This window comes from Copadichromis virginalis, linkage group LG22 (assembly GCF_057382275.1).
Source record: "Copadichromis virginalis isolate Kocher_CV1m ecotype Utaka linkage group LG22, C_Virginalis_male_GT1.1, whole genome shotgun sequence".
NCBI lineage: Eukaryota > Metazoa > Chordata > Actinopteri > Cichliformes > Cichlidae > Copadichromis > Copadichromis virginalis.
Window position 1 is genome coordinate 23,481,112 of NC_140638.1, and position 6,935 is coordinate 23,488,046.

Below are 6,935 nucleotides of genomic sequence, written 5' to 3' on the forward strand. Positions count from 1 at the left end.
ATAGATAATAAAAAGGAGATCAGAGAAACCAAGAACCCCCCCCCCCCCCCCCCTCCAAAAAAAAATGTCTTGAATGCTTCTGTATTTCATTTCACACTGACTGCTTTGTCAACTTGGATTTGGTGTTTGTGATATCTGTAATGTGCGCAGAGCGAAAGATAACCTATTCTTTAAAGTTTTACCATTGTTCATAAAACAACGCCATAAAGAACAGCAATAATATCAGCCTCTGCCCTTTGCGGTATCTTCAGGCTTTGCCTGCTTCTTTCAACAACCATATTTCATAATGTTTATTTGTGAGAGATTTAGCTGATAAATGTAAATCATACTCTTTCACCGCTGTGATTTGCTTTGAAAAATGAAACATTTGAAATAACACCTATAAACATAGCTGTAAATTACATTTGGACTTTGCCCAAATAGTAAAAACATATACAATTTTACACAGTTCCTACAACCCACAGTGCAAAGCTCTCGTCTCCATCTTGCTACATAAAAGTTGAACAGTCCGATAACGCTGAGCCCTGCAGCGCTCATTAAAAAGTGAATGGATGGAGACAGCAGTCAGTTAACTGGCAGATGACACATGTGGATGATAACTGGCAATCTATAATCTTATGTCACAGAAACAAGCTTTCTTTTACTGTATAATGAGTTTAAATAACATGGAAACAATGTCAGTGGAACATTGAAGTAGTGGACACACATTACCGGGTCAAATGGTTGCCATCTATTTATTACAAAAATGTATGACAAAAATAGACTATAGTAATAGTCACTCACCCATTCAAATCATTAAATTCAGGTGTTCCAATTTTGAAAGAATGTGTCCCTCTCAGGAGCTCAGCTAATTCCTGTGTGGTACCATCATAGGATGTGTAACAAGTCCAGTCATTAAATTTCCTCACTACTAAATATTCCACAATACACTGTTGGTGGAAGTGATTGGGAACGACAGCAACTCAGGTATGAAGTAGTATTCCAAATAAAATCATAGAGCGGGGTCAGTGGATGCAGAGGTGCTTGGTGCTCAGAGGTCACCAACTTTATGCACAGTCAAGTGCTAGTGCTCAAGAACAGCACGTAGAGAGATTCATGGAATGGGTTTCCATGGCTGAGCAGCTGCAATGCCTTACATCACGAAGCGCAATACCATGATGGACGCAGAGGAGTAAAGCACGCTGACACTGGTTAAGTCTGGGTTTGGTGGTTGTTTGATTGCCAAGTGTAAAGTTTGGTGGAGGTTTTTTGTTTTTGTTTTTTACAGGAGTTGGACTCAGCCCTTTAGTTCTAGTGAAAGGAACTCTTAACACTTCATCATACCAAGACACTTTGGACAATTTCATGTTGCCATCTTTGTGGGAACAGTTCACAAAGATGGGAACATGAAATGGATACAACATGACTGCGCACCATGACTGCAAATACCATAAAGACATGAATGATGGAGTTTGGTGTGGAAGAACTTGGCTGTCCTGCACAGAGTCCTGACCTCAACCTGACAGAACACCTTTGGGATGAATTAAAGCACACACTATAAGCCAGGCCTTTTCATCCAACATCAGTGTGTGACCTCACAAATGTGTTTTTGGAAGAATGGTCAAAAATTCCCATTAACACTCCTAAAACTGGTGAAAAGCCTGCCTAGTAGAGCTGCAGTTATTATAGATGCAAAGGGTGGGGCAGCATTATATTAAACCCTCCGGGTTAAGAATCCAATGTCACTCAAGTTCATAAATTTACCCTTCATTTCTAAGATACTCAAAAAAGTGGTTGCAGCTCAACTTCATTTATACCTGGTTAATAATAATATCTACGAGAGATTTCAATCTGGTTTTCGCTCATGTCACAGTACAGAAACTGCTTTACTTAAAGTCACTAACGATCTTCTAATCGGAGCTGACTCTGGTCTTCTCACCATTCTCGTCCTTTTAGATCTGAGTTCAGCCTTCGACACCATTTCTCACTCTGTACTTCTAAGCAGACTTTCCTCTCTCGGCATCTCTGACACGCCCCTCGCCTGATTTCAATCATATCGCCTCGACCGTTCCCAGTTTATTCAACTAAGATCATTCCGCTCTCGTCTCTTCCCCGTCACCTCTGGTGTACCTCAAGGCTCAGTTTTAGGCCCTCTTCTCTTCATAATATACATCCTCCCTCTAGGTACCATTTTCTGCAAATTTGATCTTCAGTTTCACTGTTTTGCTGATGACACCCAGTTATATCTCTCTTGCAAACCTAAGTCCTCCCTCCCACCTCCCTCCCTTTCAGAGTGTCTATCCGAGTTAAAATCCTGGTTTACCTCTAATTTTAAAACTAAGATCCTCCTTATTGGCGCCAAATCCAACCTTTTGAAGGCGAACCATTTCTCACTCACCATCGATAACTCCACAGTTTTCCCTTCTCCGCAGGTTAAGAGCCTTGGTGTCATCCTAGACGGTTCACTTTCCTATAAATCTCACATCAATAATCTCACCCGTTCTGCCTACTTCCATCTACGTAACATTAACAGATTGCTTCCTTCTCTTTCCACCCAGTGTACGTCCATTCTTGTCCACAGTCTTGTTACCTCCCGTATTGACTACTGCAATTCTCTTCTGCATGGTCTCCCCCAAAAATCCCTCCATAAGCTTCAAATGGTTCAGAACACTGCTGCTCACATTATCACCAGAACCCCTCTTACCAGCACATCACCCCTGTTCTTCAGGAACTTCACTGGCTCCCTGTGAAATTCCGGATAATATTCAGACTTATTCTGCTCACCTTCAAGGCCATTCATAACCTCGCTCCTCCTTACCTTTCTGACCTGTTAACCACTACCTGTTCTGCCCGTTCACTTCGATCTTCTTCTCCAGCTTGCTGTACCTTCCTTCCGCCTCACCACCATGGGAAGCAGAGCTTTCAGCTGCTCTGCTCCCAGGCTGTGGAACTCTCTGCCCCCAGAAATAAGAAACATTGGTTCTCTCCCCCAGTTTAAATCACTATTCACTGTAAATCCACTGTTTGTTAATTTTATATTCTGCTTTCGTTTTATTGTTCTTATTCTGCTATTGTTTTACTAAGTGTTTTATCCTATTGTAAAGTGTCCTTGGGTGACTTGAAAGGTGCTCATAAATACAATTTATTATTATTATTATTATTATTATTATTATTATTATTATTATTATTATTATTATTATTATTATATATTTTTGAAGGCAGATGAGCCAGTACTTTTGGTAATACAGTGTACAGTATATCCAAAATCAGGAAAATTCCTAAAAATGACCCCACAAGTTGTTTATGCAAGATCTTATAACTATCTATATTATGCTTTAAAAAGGCTTTAACCATTTTCTTCCAGCCATGTGAATGGATGTACCGTGCGCTCCTCATCTTTGGAATGACCCATGTCCCCCATGTAAGATTAAAAACATAAACATGTTTAACATTTTAAAATGGCCTAATTTAACCTCAATTAAGAACAGATACTAACAAAACAGTTTTTGTGCCTAAATCTAACAAACAAGCATGTGAAGACAAACTTGAAAGATGGCAGCCTCCTGATTTACTACTCTATTAAGAAAATCTACTACACTGGCACTGTGCCTGATATCTTAAAAGTGTGTGTATAAATATATGCTACAACACTATAACCTGTGGAGAAACTAGACACATCATTACTAGTGGATCCGGGGCCAGCAGCCATGGATGAAAGGCTGTATATGATCCACATATGATATATGATCCACCTGATCCACAAAACAGACTTTACAAGCAGGAAACTACTCCCGCCCCCCCCGCGTGCACATACACACACTCACACCCTGCTTGCATGCAGTGACCCTCTTGCTAAACAAGTTTATTACGACCTCCAAGAGCTGGACAGGCGATAGATCACAGCAGGGGAGGCCAGAGGTGAATCCATCAAAGCGACTTTAATAAAGACCACTTGATTTGGCCTGCTGGCTCAACAGCTAAAATGGTTGTGTTCAGGTCCAGTGAAGCCTACCATAGTCTAGGTCACAGTGTGTCTGCTTGCCTTGTTCCCAGATTATTAAAGTGGTTATTTATTGGCAGAGAGAAAAGAACACAGTAACTTTAGAAATGTATTATTATATTATCAACATTTGTGCCAGTGTGTTAATGATATATGTTAGCTCACAGAAAGGGGATTTCCCAACAAAAGGAAGAAAAGTGCCATCTCCAAAACAGAATGTGTAAAATGCTCTTTTATAGGTTGAGATTGCACTTGTATCTCTATTAGCCTCTCATACACAATGCAAATAGTTCTACAATCTAATACTTAATCTCTTCTCAGGCAGATTAATCACTGCAAATCTACACTGTTTGCACAAGCATTGCTTAGCCCAACACATCTCAGTATTAAATTCTTGTTTTCAGAGGCACTAACATCCCATGAAATGGTAATGCAGCGGTGCTTAGAAAATGTGCAAGACACATTTAAGATTTCCCATTTTAAATGTTTCTGGCATCATTTCTGTAAATGACTTGAATATCTAACAAAATAAAAAATGTTCACTGTGTAAAAGGCCTGTGATCTTTTAACCCAAACTGCTAGCTCCACAGATAATAGCTATAAGCTAGCTAGAAATGTCTATGTGGCAGTTTAGCGCAATTTACTTCACTTGCTTTTTTATGCTAGTGTTTTGTGCTATGCTAGTTCAGTCCTTACTTTCTATCCTGGTTTAGCAGTGAATCAATGAATCAGCTAACAACAAGAATAAAGTTTGCCCGCTTTTTGGCAAACACACCTATAAAAGGTGGATGTAACCACTGTTAACTCAACCAATCGCATTTGCCATGTTGCCATGCTGTTTATAGGCGTTAGAAGTGAACCTATTTGAATGAAACAACACAGCTTGGTTACTCAGCAAACCATATCACTCTCAGACTTCTTGGCAGTTTGGAAATATATTTTGTTTAATCTATAAAGGCAAACAGATAAATGGGAACGCTTTAAAATAGAGAGATTGCTGTGGGTCTTTGTGATTTTGCAGTTAAATCATTTGTGTTTCTACCAATAATCTATCTATTAGCACAAAACATGTTTTGTATGTAATGGCAACCTTGACCACGTTCAACTGTGATAACACACTGACTCCATCATGTTGCCATTTCATTGCCATCCTGACACAACAAAGTAGCTTTGATGAAGTTGTGAAGCATCCATTTCAAAGGCAATGAGATCGCAAGTTCATGGTTGTAATGATTTTGGTCGTGCCGCAGTCTTCAAGCACTGCCTTCCCCAGTGTGACTGTAGCATAAAGTGGACAGATAGCAGAGTAGTATAGATCTTTCCACTGATACCACTGAATCCAAGTATTGTTTTAAAATGCTGCAATATCGATTTAAAGTCATGCTTGGTAAGTAGAAGAATGAATAAAAAATGGACTGAGAATACTCAAACTTGACAACAACAATACAATGTGAATATTCAGTAGCAGTTGTTTTGCTGGCTTTGTTTGCCTACTGCATCAGCAGTATTGTTTCTGATGATTGCTCGTGTCAATAAGCCAACTTAGTCCAACAAAACTGAAAGCAACACAGATAAAGAGTGATACATGAGCAGATGGGTGAAAGGGCAGAGGAAAGGGTGGGCAAGCACTCCCATATATGCTGCCCTGATGTGTATATTAACCTGTGTGAACAAAGCGTAGCCTGGGCAGTTTGTATTCTGTTGGTGCTTTAAAACTCGCCTCAGGATTTATCATCCAACCCAGCTAGACAGCTCGATGCAGAGAAGTAGGAAATGTACACACTGCAAGAGAGAGAAAAGAAAAAAAATGGTGAGGCAGAGCCAATTGCTTGGAAGCCCTCATCTCTCTCTTCTACTCCATTGTCTTTGATTCATAAGGGGGGGATATGATGGTTGGCCAGGGCAAGGGCTAGGTATGGCATTTTGGCAGGAGGTGGAAAGAAGGAGGGCTAAGGACCAATCTATAACAGTCGTCGTTGCGTTGTGGTTTACTGTGTCAGCATGCTGCCCATTTAGCAGTGGTCATCGAAAAAGCAATACCATCCGTATATTACCTTGTCGCGTGCGATACATCAGCTCCTATGTCTTTTGGGTTTTTCTTTATAGAAAGAGAAAAGGGAAAACAGCAGCTGTCATGTCACGTTTGAAAGGGGAAAGAAGGAAGAAGGGAAAAATTGCCTTCTCGGGCCACTTGGAGGCACTAGTGGCACAAAGAAACCTTATTATTGTTCTCTTTTATACTTGGTGGAGTGTCAAGTGATGTGGATCTGGCCTGCCACTCGTGCACTCTGTCTTTCCCTCCACCACAGGTCTGGATTATATAAGTGTGCATTCATTAACACATCTTCTGCCATGTGCTCCCTTCCCAGCAGATGGTTAACTGAAGGCTACAGAGGACATTAGGGAGGAGATTGGGTACTACCTCAGGAAAATCACTTTAGAAACCCTTGCACGAAAGAGGGCTTTAACTCAACTGGTGACATTGAAAAGGGTGAAAATACGTGTTTGATAAAAGCTATGTTAACTTTTATGCTACTTGAAAAAAATTAATAAATACAAACCTTTGGTGTCAAGAAACTGAGATGTTGTTCAGGGTATAAAAATCATAGCTGAGTGCCACATAATGATGTAGAATATAGCTGAATTTTTTATTATTGTTGTTGTTATTATTTGCTGTTGTCAAAATCCAATCATCAATAAAATACCTCCAGTGGAACTGTCTGGTGTTTCTCTTCTATCAGCTTGCAAATACCTCTCTCAAAAAAAGAGAAGAAGAAAAGACTCCCTCCATTCATACCTCACTATTATGCAAACAGCTTGTCTTCTCATACTGCCTGATGTGTAAATAAGACATAAGGCAAGCAGACAGAGTTGATAGGCTCCATTGCTGTTCGGCTAAATATTGGAATGGGCAAGACTTGAGATTTGAATATGGTATGATCGTTACAGAAGCGAT